Source organism: Aotus nancymaae, unplaced genomic scaffold (genome assembly GCF_030222135.1).
Source record: "Aotus nancymaae isolate 86718 unplaced genomic scaffold, 86718_ANA_hifiasm-v0.15.2.pri h1tg000076l, whole genome shotgun sequence".
Lineage (NCBI taxonomy): Eukaryota > Metazoa > Chordata > Mammalia > Primates > Aotidae > Aotus > Aotus nancymaae.
Genome location: NW_026988491.1, coordinates 15,019,315 through 15,036,153, shown reverse-complemented (window position 1 = coordinate 15,036,153; position 16,839 = coordinate 15,019,315). Strand labels below are relative to the sequence as shown.

General features: G+C 44.6%; 1 long non-coding RNA gene across 3 annotated transcripts in view; it reads right to left on the bottom strand.

Annotated features, from left to right (window-relative positions):
• LOC135271252 (uncharacterized) overlaps window positions 1-16,713 on the bottom strand; it is a 28,906-nt gene extending 12,193 nt beyond the window's left edge. For 2 of the 3 annotated variants that reach the window (XR_010339374.1, XR_010339375.1), the window contains exons 1-2: window positions 16,210-16,703; window positions 423-4,343 (exon numbers count right to left, since the gene is read on the bottom strand). This is a non-coding gene — a long non-coding RNA (uncharacterized LOC135271252). Of the gene's footprint in view, window positions 1-422; window positions 4,344-16,209 lie in introns of all 3 variants that reach the window. The other variant, XR_010339373.1, reaches the window with a different exon arrangement.
• Window positions 16,714-16,839: the final 126 nt, after the last annotated feature.

The window sequence follows — 16,839 nt, the reverse complement described above, 5'->3', positions numbered from 1 at the left end:
ACACATGCATACACATACACACACAGACACAGACGTGCACATGCACACATAGACACACAGGCACAGGAAGGCATACGCACACACACACACACACAGATGCAAACACACACATGCACACACCCAGACATGCACATGTACAGAGACACACACGTACAGAGACACAATACACACAGACATATACACATGCACACACACGCAGACATGCACACACACACACACACAGGCCCTCTGCCAGAACAGGCCCTCCCCCTTGAACTCCTGCTGCCCCAACACTTGCTCTTTCATCCTGACCCCAAGCCAGGGAGACACTACACCAGTCAGGAAAGGGGTAGAGAGCCCTATTCTCCCTTCCTCTTAGGCCCAAGTGGAGGTCCCCCTCCTTGTCATTCAGGGCATGGTAACAGGCCCCACAGAAACTTTACCTCGCTTTCTGGCAGCATAGACCAAATGCCATTTTCAGTCTAGGAAGAAAAAATGGACAACAGTCAATGCATCCTTGCTCTGTGACTGGCAGGGATGGCAACAGGCCCAAGGCCGTTGGGGCAATGGCAAGAACCGCCATCCCCAGAGCATGGCCTGCTGGTGACAGCAGGAGGAGCTTGGTGACACAAGGAGCTTGGAAAATGCTCAGGAACTTCTCCCAAGACCATTGTGCCCCCAAACAAATGCTGGTTTCAATGTCCTCAGAGCTGGAGAAGTAGGTCCCAGTGAAACAAGATGAAAAAAAGGGGTGAGACAGGATTCAGGAAAAAGGCATCACTTTATTGATCATTTGGTGAAAATGTCCACAGGTTTAGGTGGCTAATTATTACAGTGAATAATAATGGTTAAAAACTACCAACACTTTGTTTTCTGGTTTAGGCAGCATTTAAAAAATAACTCTGGGGAACTGGGGGAGACTTTCTAGCCTCCTCAAAATACCTTCTCTGCCTGAAACTCCACCATGAGTGTCAAAATCCCACCAAGACTAACATCCATTGTAAAGTCCAGGTCTCTCATGTGAGAGGGGCCCCTGCTTGCAGCCTGGCAGTCTCTGTTTCCCATTCTCCACAGGAACCATTTTAAATTCTCTTTTTTTTTTGAGAGAGGGTCTCACTCTGTCATGCAGGCTGGAGTGCAATGGCCTGATCTCAGCTCACTGAAACCTCTGCCTCCTAGATTCAAGTGATTCTCGTGCCTCAGCTTCCCAAGTACCTGGGACTACAGGCATGCACACCACCACACCCAGCCAGTTTTTGTATTTTCAGTAGAGACAGGGTTTCACTATGTTGGCCAGGCTGAACTTGAACTCCTGACCTCAGGTGATCCACCCGCTTCGGCCTCCCAGAGTGCTGGGATTACAGGCGTGAGCCACCATGCCCAGCACTATTTTTTTTTTTTTTTTTTTTTTTTTTTTTTTGAGATAGGGTCTTGCTATGTCACTCAGGCTAGAGTGGAGTGGCGTGATCACTGCTCACTGCAGCCTCAACATCCCACACTCAAGTGATCTTCCTACCTCAGTTTCCTGAATAGCTGGGACCACAGGCACACACCACCATGCCCAGCTAGTTTTTTATTTTTATTTATTTAGAGACAGAGTCTCACTATGTTGCCCAGGCTGGTCTTGAACTCCTGGGCTCTACCGATCTTCCTGCGTTGGCTTCCTGAAGCGTTGGGATTAAAGGAGTGGGACACAGTGCCCAGCTCTTAGATTCTCTCTTTAACCTCTAACTCCACCTCTGTCTTCCTCATTTTCAGCAGAGAACACAGGCACCATCAGATGGGCATTTCGACTTTATGCCACCAAACCCATCCATTCACTGGCTTCTCCTAGGCCTATGACAGGAAGCCACGGGCCAGGGCGTGCCTTGGCCAGGGAAGGAGGGGAGGAGGGGAGGAGGCTGCCCTCGCCTCTTTGAGGCTAGCCCTGCTCCTGTACCCGATTTCATCTGGTCTTCTCACCTGGACATTTGGGGATCTCCTGTCTCACCTCAATATTCTGCTTTTCTTCTGGCTCCTTCCATCAGCATCTAAACACATTGCTGATCTCTTCCATTGAAAAGAAAAAAGCCAGCTGGGTGCAGTGGCTCACATCTGTAATCCCAGCACTTTGGGAGGACAACGCGGGCAGATCACCTGAGGTCAGGAGTTCAAGACCAGCCTGACCAACATGGAGAAACCCTGTCTCTACTAAAAATACAAAAGTATCCGGGCGTGGTGGTGCATGCCTGTAATCCCAGCTACTCAGGAGGCTGAGGGAGGAGAATCGCTTGAACCTGGGAGGTGGAGTTTGCAGTGAGCCGAGATCACGCCACTGCACTCCAAGGGCAACAAGAGCAAAACTTCATCTCAAAAAAAAAAGAAAAAAGAAAAAAGCCTTGCTCCCTTGAAGCCGTATTCTTTCTCCAGTTACTGTCCTAACTGACCCCTACACTTAACACCAGTCTCCTCGAGAGCGGCGTCAGCAGGGGGTGTGTTTCCTGCTTTCTACCTCTCCCGCACTCCACAACCCACTGCAACCTGTTTCTGTCCCCATAAGCCTCTGAAACCCCTCTCACTGAGGTCACCAATCCACTCCTAGTCACCAAACCCAGCTGACCTTTTCTTTAACAACCTCACCTTCCCTCCTGGCTGCTTGACCTCTCATGCTCTGGTTTACCTACTACCTCCCACTCCTCTCTTTCTCTTTCATGCTCTGGTTTTCCTCCTACCTGTCCCTGTCTTCTGTCTGTCTGTTTCTCTCCCCCTCTCATTCTCTGTCTCCCTCTACCTAAATCTCAATGTCAGTGTTGCTCCATGTCCTGCTGCTGACAACAGAGACTGAACTTTCACCTCAGATGCTCTCACTTCTAGGCCTTTGCACATGCTGTTCTCTACCTAGAATGTGCTTCTCCATGGCTTTCAGGAAGGCTTCCCCGACTACCTGAGTTCACGTGAGGTAGCCCTCTTCAGTGCTCTTAGGGTACTGTACCGTCTCCTGACTGAGAGACCACTTTAGGCCCACCCACTGTCAAACCCCCAGTAGCTGCCCTCATGCATGGGACACAGCAAGAGCTCAGTAACCAAATGAATGAATGATTACATGACTGTGGCTCATCCTAGCACTTCAAGACCTGATCAGAGTTGAAAAGTTGCTGTACCTGACTCCGAACCCTGCTAGCAATATATTTAATAGTAAGCTTTGTTAGTTATCTATAACTCGGTGTGAGTGAAGTTATCAGGTTTTTTTCTGGGAGGAGGTTTAGAGGAGGAAAGGAGAGGAATGAGTCCTAAAGGAGAGGAGAGGAGCAGAAGGGCATGCCAAATAGGAAAGGATGCAGAAAAGGTAGGCTTGGGGTAAAAAAATATTCATCTGCTTGGGTGGTTTACTGAGTGCAGCCTTTTAGGCCTGCTTACCAAAGAGGCCAACCTTGATGAAGCTAGTGATTTGCAGATAATCCTTTTACCATATCAGTGTCAGGTAGCTTATCCACCTCCTCTTGGGCTCTAGGACCAAACCCGAGAAGAGCACTGGAGCCCAGCTAAGTCTGGGAGTCCAGTGCACAGGCCCCCCCCGCCCCACTTTGCAGGGAGAATGGTGTCTATGTGTGACATCATGTCTTAGGGGGCTTTATGATGGGACAACCTCTTCAACCTTGGCCAGAACAGCTTGTCAAATGCCTCAGGGTGGCTTTAAATCCCCAGTAGTGAGAGGCAGCCCCTTTGTACATATCTGGTTGGTTCAATTCAGCACAAACAGTGCTAACTGAGCAGCCACAATGTGCCAAGCTCTGTGTGAAGTCCCATAGAGACACAAAGACACAAAGGTGTGTAAGACTCAGTCTTTTTTTTTTTTTTTTGAGACAGAGTCTTGATCTGTTGCGCAGGCTGGAGTACAGTGGCACTCCAGGCAACGTCTGCCTCACAGGTTCAAGAGATTCTCGTGCCTCAGCCTCCCGAGTAGCTGGGGTTATAAGTACGTATTACCATGCCTAATTTTTTGTATTTTCAGTAGAGACAGGGTCTCATCATGTTGGCCAGGCTGGTCTTAAACTCCTAGCCTCAAGTGATCCACCCACCTCGGCCTCCCAGAGTATTGAGATTACAGGAGTAAGCCACTGCACCCAGCCAAAACTCAATCTTATTGCGTAACACAGTAAGCATATTTTCTAAATCAAAAACCAGAACACAGCCTAACAACTGAATGTCATCCATTCATTCATTCACTCGTTCAACCAGTGTCTGCTGAGCTTCCATTTTAGACCAAGCGTTATGCTGAGAGGATCAAAGGTTAACAAAACATAGAGCTTACCCTTGAGGAGCCTGAAGACTTCAAACAGACATCTTATGGTTCAAGACAGTAACTTCTACCTTCCTCCAAATTTCTGTAAATGTAACAATAATAATTACAAATCTATGGGTGGTTGAAACTGAGGGATGGATGCCTCAGTCTCACATACACATAAAACATTCGCCAAGATAGGCCAGATTCTGGACCACAAAACAAATCTCAATAGATTTTAAATTTATTTCAAGTATGTCCTTCAACTACTGTGGCATTAAAAATTAGAAATCATAGTTGGGTGTGGTGGCACGTGCCTGTAATCCCAGCTACTCAGGAGGCCGAGGCAGGAGAATTGCTTGAACCCAGGAGGCGGAGGTTGCAGTGAGCCGAGATCGCGCCACTGCACTCCAGCCTGGGCAACAAGAGCAAAACTCCATCTTTTAAATAAATAAATAAATAAATGAAAAAAAATTAGAAATCAGTAACAGAAAGATTCCTGGAAAGGAGTCTGAACTCAGACTTGCCTAACCCTGCCCCCACCTGACGGTATTTCTCTACTGGTCCTGGTAATTGATCCAAAAGCCATAAACTCTTGGGAGCTTTATGGTCATCACCTGAGAAACCTGAATACTTATCCTGGCCAACTCAGGGCAAGCTTATATCCCCCTTCTCGGATTGCAGCTGGTGCTCTCTTGAAAGCACCACCTCGGCTGGGCATGGTGGCCCACGCCTGTAATCCAAGCACTTTGGAGGCCAAGGCGGGCGGATCACCTGAGGTCAGGAGTTCAAGACCAGCCTGACCAACATGGTGAAACCCCGTCTTCATAAAAAAAAGAAAGCACCACCTCCTGGCTGGAGGTCAACCAAGTCAGGGAATTATAGCAACTCACTACAGAATAACCCTGCTCCAAGGAAGAAGAATACAACAGCTAATTCCACTGCCTGCAACACCCTGGCTAACCAGAGGTCCTGAGTCTGTCCACGTGACAACTTCACTGCTAGCACAACCAGCATTTGAGAAAGCCAGCACACTAAACAAAACTACAAGCAAGGACCCTCACACTCACAGTCTACTTTACTCCCCTCCCAACTCCACCAGAGCAGGTGAAGATGGATCACATCACAGGACTCTTTGCAGACATTCCCCAGCACCAGCCTGGAACCTGGTAGCCCCACTGAGTGGCTGGACCCAGAAGAGCAATGGCAATCACTGCAGTCTGGCTCCCCGGAAGTTCCATTCCTAGGGGAAGGGGGAGCCCATCACATGAAGGAATCACTCTGTGGGACAAAAGAATCTGAACAGCAGCCCTTGAGTTCCAGATTTTTCCCCTGAAATAGTCTACACAAATGAGAAGAAATAAGAAAAGTAATTTGTAATATGATAAAACAAGGTTCTATAACACCCCCAAAAGACCATACTAGCTCGCCAGCAATAAATCCAAATCAAGAAGAAATCTCTGAATTGCCAGATAAAAAATTCAGAAGGTAGATTATTAAACTACTCAAGGAGATACCAGAGAAAGGTGAAAACTAACATAAAGAAATTTAAAAATTAATACAGGCTTTGGATTTGTCAGGCGAGGTGGCTCACACCTGTAAACCCAGCACTTTGGAAGTCTGAGGTGGGAAGATCACTTAAGGTCAAGAGTTTGAGACCAGCATGGTCAACAAAGTGAAACCCCATCTCTACTAAAAATACAAAAATTAGCCAGGCACGGTGGTATGCGCCTGTAATCCCAGCTACTCGGGAGGCTGAGGCAGGAGGACTGCTTGAACCCAGGAAGCAGAAATTGCAGTGAGCTGAGATTGCACCACTGCACTCTAGTCTGGGCGACAAAGTGAGACCCTGTCTCAAAAAAACCAAAAAACAAAAAGCTAAAAACAACAACAAAAAATACAGGCTATGGATGAAAAATTATCCAGAGAAATAGATATTATAAAGAAAAAACAATCAATTTCTGGAAATGGAAGACACACTTAGAGAAATACAAAATGCACTGGAAAGTGTCAACAATTGACTACAACAAGTAGAAGAAAGAACTTCAGAGCCTGAAGACAAAGCATTTAAAGTAACTCAACCAGACAAAGACAAATTAAAAAAATGAACAAAGCCTCCAAGAAATTTGGGGTTATGTTTAACAGCCAAACCTAAAAACAATTGGTGTTCCTGAGGAAGAAGACAAACCTAAACGTTTTGAAAGCTTATTTGAGGAAATAATCAAGGCAAAGTTCCTTGGCCTTGCCAGAGATTTAGACATCCAAATACACGAAGCTCAAAGAACACCTAAAAAATTCATTGCAAAAAGATCACAAGTCAGGCACACAAAGGCACACAGTCATCAGGTTATCTAAAGTCAAGATGAAGCGAAGGATCTTAAGCGGGATGAAGCAAAAGCATCAGGGAACCTATAAAGGAAAACCTATCAGATTAACAGCAGATTTCCCAGCAGAAATCCTATAAGCCAGAAGGGATTGGGGTCCAATCTTTAGCCTCCTCAAACAAAATGATTGCCAACCAAGAATTTTGTATCCAGCAAAAAAAAGCTTCATAAATGAAGGAGAGATAAAGTCTTTTTCAGACAAACAAATGCTGAGAGAATCTGTCACTACCAAGCCAGAACTACAAGAAATGCCAAAAAGAGTTCTAAATCTTGAAACAAAAATAGAATCTCCTTTAAGTATATATCTCACAAGGCCTATAAAACAATAACACAATTTTTAAAAAGCCAAGGTATTCAGGCAACAACTATCACCATGAATAAAACAGTATCTCACATCTCAATACTAACATTGAATGTAAATGGCCTAAATGCTCCACTTAAAAGATACAGAATGGCAGAATGGACAAAATCCACCAACCAAGTATCTGCTGTCTTCAGGAGACTCGCCAAATGCATAACAACTCATATAAACTTAAGGTAAAGGGGTAGAAAAAGATATTCCATGCAAATAGAAACCAAAGTGAGCTAGAGTAGCTATTCTTATGTCACCCAAACAGACTTTAAAGCAATAACAGTTAAAAAAGAAAAAAAGGGCCAGGCACGGTGGCTCATGCCTGTAATCCCAGCACTTTGGGAGGCTGAGGCGGGCAGATCATGAGATCAAGAGATCAAGACCATCCTGGCCAACATGGTGAAACCGCATCTCTCCTAAAACACAAAAAAATTAGCAGGGTGTGGTGGTGCACACCTGCAGTCTCAGCTATTCAGAAGGCTAAGGCAGGAGAATTGCTTGAACCCAGGAGGTGGAGATTGCAGTAAGCTGAGATTGCGCCACTGTGCTACAGCCTGGGCGACAGTGCCAGACTCCGTCTAAAAAATAATAATAATAATACAAAAAGGGACATTATATAATGATAAAAAAAATTAGTCCAACAGGAAAATATCACAATTCCAAATACATATGCACCTTAACACTGAAGTTCTCAGTATATAAAACAATTATTACCAGACGTAAGAAATGAGATAGATGGACCTCATAAACACAGATCCAAGTATTAACAAAATCTTATCACATTGAAAATAATATGTAAATATATACAACATTATCAATGGCATTTACTTCGAGGAATGCAAGGTTGGTTCAAATTTAAAAACCAATAAATGAAATTTACCACATTAACAGACTGAAGAAAAACTACATGATTATCTCAATAAATGCATAAAATATATTTCACAAAATCAACATCTGTTCCTGAAAGGAAAAAAAATTTCCAGCAAACTAGGAGTTCATGGAAACATTTTCAGTCTGATAAAGGCATCTACAAAAAACCTATAGCTAGCAACGTATACTCAATAGTAAAATATTAAATGCTTTGCTCCTAAGTTCAGGAATGTCTTAAATTTATTTATTTATTATTACTATTATTTTTGAGACAGAGTTGCACTCTTGTCACTCAGGCTGGAGTACAATGGTGCAATCTCAGCTCACTGCAACCTCCGCCTCACAGGTTCAAGACATTCTCCTACCTACGTCCTAAGTAGCTAAGATTACAGGTCCCCGCCACCATACCTGGCTAATTTTTATATTTTTAGTAGAGACTGGGTTTCACCATGTTGGCCAGGCTGGTCTCAAAGTCCTGACCTCAGGTGATCTGCCCACCTTGGCCTCCCAAAGTGTTGGCATTACAGGTGTGAGCCACCACACCAAGCCAGAAATGTCTTATGGCAAAAAATGTCTGCCCTCAATCACTTATTTTTTATTTTTTTTCTTTGAGATGGAGTCTTTTTTTTTTTTTTTTGGAAGCAGAAAGAAAGGGAAAGAAGGAGGGAGGGAGGGCAGAAGGGAAGGAGGGAAGGAAAGATGGACAGATGGACAAAACAGTAAATACAGCCTCAGGGACCTGTGACACTATTAATAAAAGATCAGAGTGGGGTGTGATAGCTCATGCCTGTAATCCCAGCATTTTGGGAGGCAGAAGGAGGAGGATTTCTCGAGCCCAAGAGTTTGAGACCAGCCTGGACAACATAGTGAGATGCCATCTCTACAAAAAAATACAAAAATTAACTGAGTGTGGTGATGCACAGCTGTGGTCCCAGCTACTCTGGGAGCTGAGGTGAGAGTGACACTTGAGCCCAGAAGGTCTAGGTTGCAGTGGGCCATGATTGTGCCACTCTATTCCAGCCTGGGTAACAGAGCAAGACCCTGTCTCAAATAAACAAACAAACAAATGAACAAATCATCAAAGAAAACTTTCCTATTTGGCAAAATGTATAAAACAATAGATTCTGGCCGGGTGCGGTGGCTAATGCTTGTAATCCCAGCACTTCAGGAGGCCGAGGCGGGCAGATCATGAAGTCAAGAGATTGAGACCATCCTGGCCAACATGGTGAAACCTGTCTCTACTAAAAACACAAAAATTAGCTGGGCGTGGTGGTGCATGCCTGTAGTCCCAGCTACTTGGGAGGCTGAGACAGGAGAATCGCTTAAACCTGGGAGACAGAGGTTGCAGTGAGCCGATATCCTGCCACTGTGCTCCAGCCTGGGTGACAGAGTAAGAGTCTGTCTCAAAAAAATAAAATAAATAAAAATAAAGAGGCTTAGAGAATTCCAATCAGGTCAAACCTGAAGTTCATACCAAGACACATTATAGTCAGACTTATGAAAACAAAAAGTTTTTTTGAAAACAGCCAGAAGAAAACAATGTTACTTACATAGAAAAAAAAAAAAATGTGAATGACAGCTGATTTCTCATCAGAGACAATAGAAGCCAGAAAGAAGTGACACAACATTTTTCAAGTGTTTAAAAGAACTATGAACCCAGAATCCCATATCCAATGAAAATGTCCTTCAAGAATGCTGGGGGAAATTGGAAAATTCTCAAAGGAAGGAAAACTAAGAGAATCTGTCATCAACTAATATGTCCATTTTTTTTTTTTTTTTAATAAAGGTGCTGATGCATTCAATGGAGGGAAAATGGCTTTTTAACAAATGGTTCTGGAGTAATCAGATATTCATAAGCAAGAAAATGAACCTTGAACTAACTCTCACATTATACACAAAAATTATGAGCCGGTGCGGTGGCTCATGCCTATAATTCCAGCACTTTGAGAGGTTATGGCGGGCAAATCACTTGAGGTCAGGAGTTCCAGACTGGCCTGGCCAACATGGTGAAACCCCGTCTCCAACAAAAATACAAAAATTAGCTGGGTGTGATGGTGTGCACCTATAATTTTGGCTACTTGGGAGGATGAGGCACTAGAATTGCTTGAACTTGGGAGGCAGAGGTTGTAGTGAGTCAAGATTACACCACTGCACTCCAGCCTGGGTGAGGGAGTGAGACTCTGTCTCCCCACCCCGCCAAAAAAAAAAAAAGACCATGAACTTAAATGTAAATTATCAACCATGAAGGAGAAAATCGTCTAGACTGAGAGCTACACAAAGCATTGTTAGTCTTGACACCAAAAGCACAATCCATAACAGGAAAAATTTTAAAAAATGGATTTCATCAAAACTAAGCACTTTTGCTCTGTGAAAAGACCCTGTCCAGAGGATGAAAAGGCATAGAGTGGGAGAAAATATTTGCAAACTACTTATCTAACAAAGGATCTAGAATATATAAGGAACTCCCAAAACTCAAAAGTAAACAATCTAAATAAACAATGTGCAAAAGACATAAAAAAGCACTTCACTAAAGAGAATACACAGATTGGAAATAAACTTATGAAAGAATGTTCAATATAACTAGCCATTAAGGAAATGCAAACTCAAACTCCAATGGGAGATCCCTCTACATTACCCAAATGACTAAAGGTAAAAAGTTGTTACACCAAATGCAGAAGAGGATGTGGAGAAACCGGATCACTCATAAACTGCCAATGAGAATGTAAAATGATACAGTTATTCTGAAAAACAATTTGGCAGTTCCTTTTTTTCTTCCCCCCTCACCTGCCCCCAAGATGGAGTCTTGCTCTGTCACCCCAGGCTGGAGTGCAGTGGTAGGATCTCAGCGCACTGCAACCTCCGCCTCCTGGGTTCAAGCAATTCTCCTGCCTCAGCTTCCCAAATAACCAGGATTACAGGCACACGCCAGCATGCCTGGCTAATTTTTGTATTTTTAGTACAGACAAGGTTTCACCATGTTGGCCAGGCTGGTCTTGAACTCCTGACCTCATGATCTGCCCACCTTGGACTCTCAAAATGATAGAATTATAGGCGGGAGCCACTGCACCCGGCCTAATTTGGCAGTATCTTAAATAACTAAATATACAATAACCATATGACCCATTGCACTCTTGGGGAATTATACAGAGAAATGAAGACTTTATGTTGACACAAAAGCCATACACAAATGTTTACAGTAGTTTGATATGTAATAGCCAAAAACCAAAACAACCCATGTGTTCTTCAAGGGGTGAATGGTTCAACAACCTGTAATGCATCCATACCATGGACTACTACTCAGATATAAAAAGGAATAAGTATTTATACATGTAACAAGCTTGATGAATCTCAAGAAACTGATATTGAGGGAAAAAAAAAAAAGCCTAGCCAAAAGGTCATATAGTGTATGATTTCATTTATATCATATTCTTGAAATGTTAAAATTATAGAAATGGCAGAGCAAGGTGGCTCACGCCTGTAATCTCAACACTTTGGGAGGCCGAGGTGGGAGGATTGGTTAATCCCAGGAGTTCAAGACCTGCCTAGGCAACATGGTGAGACCCAGTCTCTACAAAATAATACAAAAAAAATTAGCTGGACATGGTGGTCCCTATAGTCCCAGCTACTTGGGAGTCCCTATAGCCTTTAGTCCCAGCTACTTGGGAGGCTGAGGTGGAAGGATCTCAAGGGGAGGCTGCTGTGAGCCAAGATCGTGTCACTGCACTCCAGCCTGGGCCACAGAACAAGACGCCTCCCAAATGGCTTTACTGTGATATAATTTACATGCCGTAAAATATGTCATTCACCCATTTTAAGTGTACAACTCAATGAATTTTAGTATATTTTAAAAGTTGTACGCTATCACCACAAACTAATTTTTAAAAATTCCCATCAGCCTTAAAAGAAACATTGAGGCCGGGCACGTGGCTCACACTTGTAATCCCAGCACTTTAGGAGGCTGAGACAGTCGAATCACCTGAGGTCAGGAGTTTGAAACCATTCCGGCCAACATAGCGAAACCCTGTCTCTACTAAAAATACAAAAATTAGCCAGGCATGATGGTGCATGCCTGTAATCCCAGCTACTTGGGAGGCTGAGGCATGAGAATCACGTGAACCCAGGAGGCAGAGGTTGCAGTGAGCCAAGATTGCACGACTGCACTCTAGCCTGGGCGACAGAGTGAGACTCCTTTGTCTCCACCATCCCCCCAAAAAAGGAAACCTTGTGCCTTTCACATTCACTCCCCATTTTCACTCTCGGCATCTGATAACCATTCATCTACCTCTGTCACTACAGATTTTTCTTTTCTGGAATCCTTTACAAAAACAGAATACTACAATATGTGCTATCTGTGTTTAGCTTTTTTCATTTAGTGTTTTTCAGGGTTCATCATTGATGAAGAGTATCCATTATATGGAGACACCACATGTATTAGGCCCTTCTTGCACTGCTATAAATACCTGAGGCTGGGTGATTCACAAAGAAAAGAGGTTTAGGCAGGGTGCGGTGGCTCATGCCTGTAATCCTAGCACTTTGGGAGGCTGAGGTGGGTGGATCACTGGAGGTCAGGTGTTCGAGATCAGCCTGACCAACATGGTGAAACCCCATCTCTACTAAAAATACAAAAATTAGCCAGGTGTAGTGGTGGGCGCCTGTAATCCCAGCTACTCGGGAGGCTGAGACAGGAGAATCACTTAAACCCGGGAGGTGGAGGTTGTAGTGAGCCAAGATCATGCCATTGCCCTCCAGCCTGGGCAATAGAGCAAGACTCAAAAAAATAAAAATAAAAAATAAAAAAAGAGGTTTAATTGGCTCGGAGTTCGGCAGGCTGTGCAAGCATGGCTCCAGCATCCGCTCCTGGTGAGGTCCTCAGGAAGCTTCCAATCACAGCAGAAGAAAAGGGGGAGCAGGGATGTCACATGGTGACAGCAGGAGCGAGAAAGTAAGGGGGTAGATGCCACACACCTTTGAACAACCAGACTGCACATGAACTCACTCATCACCAAGGGGGTGGTGCTAAGCCATTCATGAGGGATCTGCCTCCATGACCCAATCACCTCCCACCAGGCTTCAACTCTAACACCAGGGATGAAATTTCGACATGAGATTGTGGAGGGGACAAATATCCAAACTGTATCACCATATTTTGTTGTGTTTTATTTTTATTTTTTGTCACGCAGATTGGAGTACAGTGCTAGGATCATAGTTTATGGCAGCCCTGAACTGCTGGCTTCAAGCAATCCTCCTACTTCAGCCTCCTGAGTAGCTGGAACTACACGGACACATATCATCATGCTCAGCTATTTTAAACAAATTGTTGTAGAGATGCGGCCTATGTTGCTCAGGCTGTTCTCAAACTCCTGGCCTCAAGCAATCCTGAGATTACAGGAATGAGCCAGCATGCCTGGCTGATAGACCACATTCTGTTTATCTACTTATCAACTGATAGCCATTTGGGTGTTCTTAGTTTTTGGCTATTGTAAATAATGCTGCTATGAACATCTGCATACAAGTCTTTGTGTGGACAAAAATTTCTTTGGGGTAGATACCTAGGAGTGGAATTGTTGGATCATATAGTAAGTCTACCTTTAATTTTTTTTTTAATAGAGTCTCACTATTTTGCCCAGTCTGGTCTCAAACTCGTAACCTCAAGCACTGCTTCTGCCTCAGCCTCCTACAGGTGTGTACCACCACTCCTGGCTACATTTAACTGTTTAAGAAATTGCCAGACACCATTTTACATTCCCACCAGCAAAGCATGAAAGTTCTAATTTCTCTACATCCTTGCCAACACTAACTTGTGTCTATTTCTTTTTTGAAATGGAGTCTCACTCTGTCGCCCAGACTGGAGTGCAGTGGCGTGATCTCAACTCATGGCAACCTCTGCCTCCCAAGTCAAGCAATCCTCCTGCCTCAGCCTCCCCAGTAACTGGGCATGTACCACCATGCCCAGTGTGAGCCACCATGCCTGGCTGTGTGTGTCTTTCTTATTCTAGCCATTCTTCTGGGTGAAAAATGGTATCTCATTATGGCTTTGATTTGTATTTCCCTAATGACTCATGATGTTGAATGTCTTTTCATGTACTTATCAGTCATTTGTGTATCCTCTTTGGAAAAATTCAAATACTTAGCCCATTAAAATAAAAATTTCATCTTTAAGAGCAGTTTTGGGTTCACAGCAAAACTCAACAGAAAATACAAAGTTCCCCTATCCCACACACACTCATAGCCTCCCCCATCGTCAACATCAGGCACCAGAAGTTACATTTGTTACAAGCAATGAAGCTACATCACACACCATTATACCCCATAGCCCACAGTTTACATTAGGTTTTACTCCTGGTGCCACACATCCTGCTGGATTTGACAAATGTGTAATAACATGTATCCACCACTCATCCAGTGTAATTTCACTACCTGAAAAATTCTCTGTGCATTTCTCCCCACTCCCAGCCCCTGACAACCAAAGATATTTTTACTGTCTCCATAGTTTTGCCTTTTCCAGAATGTAATATAGTTGGAATCAGACAGTATGTAGCTTTTTCAGATTGGCTTCTTTCACTTAGTAATGCATTTAAAGTTTCTCCACGCCTTTTCATGGCTTAACAGCACATTTCTTTCTAGTGCTGAATACAGTCCATGTCTGGATATGCCAGTTTATCCATTCACCTGCTGTAGGACATCTTGGTTGCTTTCAAGCTTTGGCAATTACAAATAAAGCTGCTATAAACATCCATGTGCAGGTTTCTGTGTGGACATAAGTTTTCAGCTCATTTGGGTAAACACTAAGGCATGCAATGGCTGGATCTTATGATAGGAGTATGTTTAGTTTTGTAAGAAAGCCAAATTGTCTTCCAAAGTTGCTGTACCATTTTGCATTCCCACCAGTGAAAAGAGTTCCCATTGCTTCACATCCTCACCAGCATTTGGTGTTGTCACCCTTGCCCATTTTTTAATTTGGCTATTTGTCTTTTTATTATTGAGCTGTAAGAGTTTTATATCTCCTAGATACAAGTCTCGTATGGAATATGTGATTTGCAAAAATTGTCTCCCAGTTTGTGAGTTTAGAGGTCTTTTCTACTATTTCCTTTTTCTTTTTTTTTGAGACAGGGTCTCACTCTGTCGCCCAGAATGGAGTGCAGTGGTGCAGTTTCAGCTCACTGCAACCTCCACCTCCCAGGCTCAAGTGATTCTCCTGCCTCAGCCTCCCAAGTAGGTGGGATTACAGGTGCCTGCCACCACGCCAATTTTTGTATTTTTAGTAGAGATGAGGTTTCACCATGTTGGCCACACTGGACTGGAACTCCTGAGCTCAGGTGATCCACCCGCCTTGGCCTCCCAAAATGCTGGGATTACAGGTGTGAACCACTGCATCCCATTTTTTTTTTTTTCCAGTGAAAAGGAATGTTAAACAGAATTAATTTATTATGATAGTGGGTACTTCTGAAGGAGGCAGGCGCATAGAGGGGTTAGAATCACACAGATAGATATCATGGTATAGGTGGTGTGAGAGTCAGAAAACCGACTTTTAGTCTTTTTGTGCCTCAGTTTTCTCATCTATAAAATGGGTATATCGGCTGGGGGCAGTGGCTCACGCCTGTAATCCCAGCCCTTTGGTAGGCTGAGGCGGGCATATCACTTGAGGTCACCCTTTTCTACTAAAATACAAACTACCTCTACTAGAGGTCACCTGTCTTTACTAAAATACAAAAATTAGCGGGGCATGGTGGTGCGCACCTGTAATCCCAGCGATTCGGGAGGCTGAGGCAGGAAAATCGCTTGAACCTGGGAGGCGGAGGTTGCAGTGAGCCGAGATGGCGCCATTGCGCTCCAGCCTGGGCAACAGAGCAAGACTGTCTCAAAAAAAAAAAAGGATCAACACTTATCTCACTGGTTGTTGGGAGGCTTAGACAAGTTAATGTACCTAAAGAACTAGAGAACACTGGCTACTAAGGACACTTTATGTAAACCTTTACTGTTACAGCTTCTTAAGTTGGTACTGAGGTTCCATTTTACCATTATGCTTTTAAATTTACATGTTACGTGCTTTCTTTTGTATAGCTCACTTGAATATACATACATTTTAGAAGATAATAAGGAACTAAAAAGTACATCTGGTTTTTTAACCCTTCAAAATGGGAAAGTTTGGACTAGATGCAGGGTAAGCTCAGCCCTGGCCCCTGGCCCCTTCCCCAATACTCACAGGCTCCTGTCAATTGCACCTTCAGAAAAAAACCGAGACTCTTAGGCAGGAGTCGGGGTGGGGGGGTTGGGGTTGCAGTTGGGGGGATCTGTCCAGTGACCTGGACTCTGGGCCACCTCAGTTTCCTCACTTGTCAAACGGGGACGCTGACGGTACCTACCTGACCTATGAGAGCGGAGAACACGAAGGTATCTTGCCCACGGTCTGCCCTGTGGTTAGCTGTCCTTTTTTCCTTTACACTTCTAGGCTCCTCTTGATGTTTACATAACGTCAGCGGGAAAACGCCAGCGAAGAAAACCCAGAACCGACACTCTAAGGTTCATTCCAGCTTCCGAACTCTGGACTGGTTTTCAGCGATCCAGGGCTCGGGATGCGAATGTCCCTGCCTACGATGGGGCTGCCGTTACAGCCTTCCTCCCGGGGCTCTGGAGACGCGCCAGAGCTTTGACGCCTCTTCTGCGCTAAGGAAGAGTTGGTTTACAAAAAAGTAAGTATATCCTGGCCCTGGAGAAAGCCTCCAGGCGACAGGGCCAGCGCCACCGCAGCCCAGGCGCCATTATCTGCCTCAGCCGCCACCTCAGGTGCCCGCCTCGAGGAGGTTCTTCGAGGCCTGGGCGCCCACGGACGCTACCAGGACGCGCTGTGGGAAGCTGGACACCCGGACGCCGAGAGAAGCCCCGCAGCCGCTCCGCTCACCCAGCGCCAGCGCCAGCGGCACACCCAGCAACCACCTTGCGGCGGCGCCGGCACGTCAGAGCAACAGGTGGGCGGCCCAACGGCCAAGCGGCGC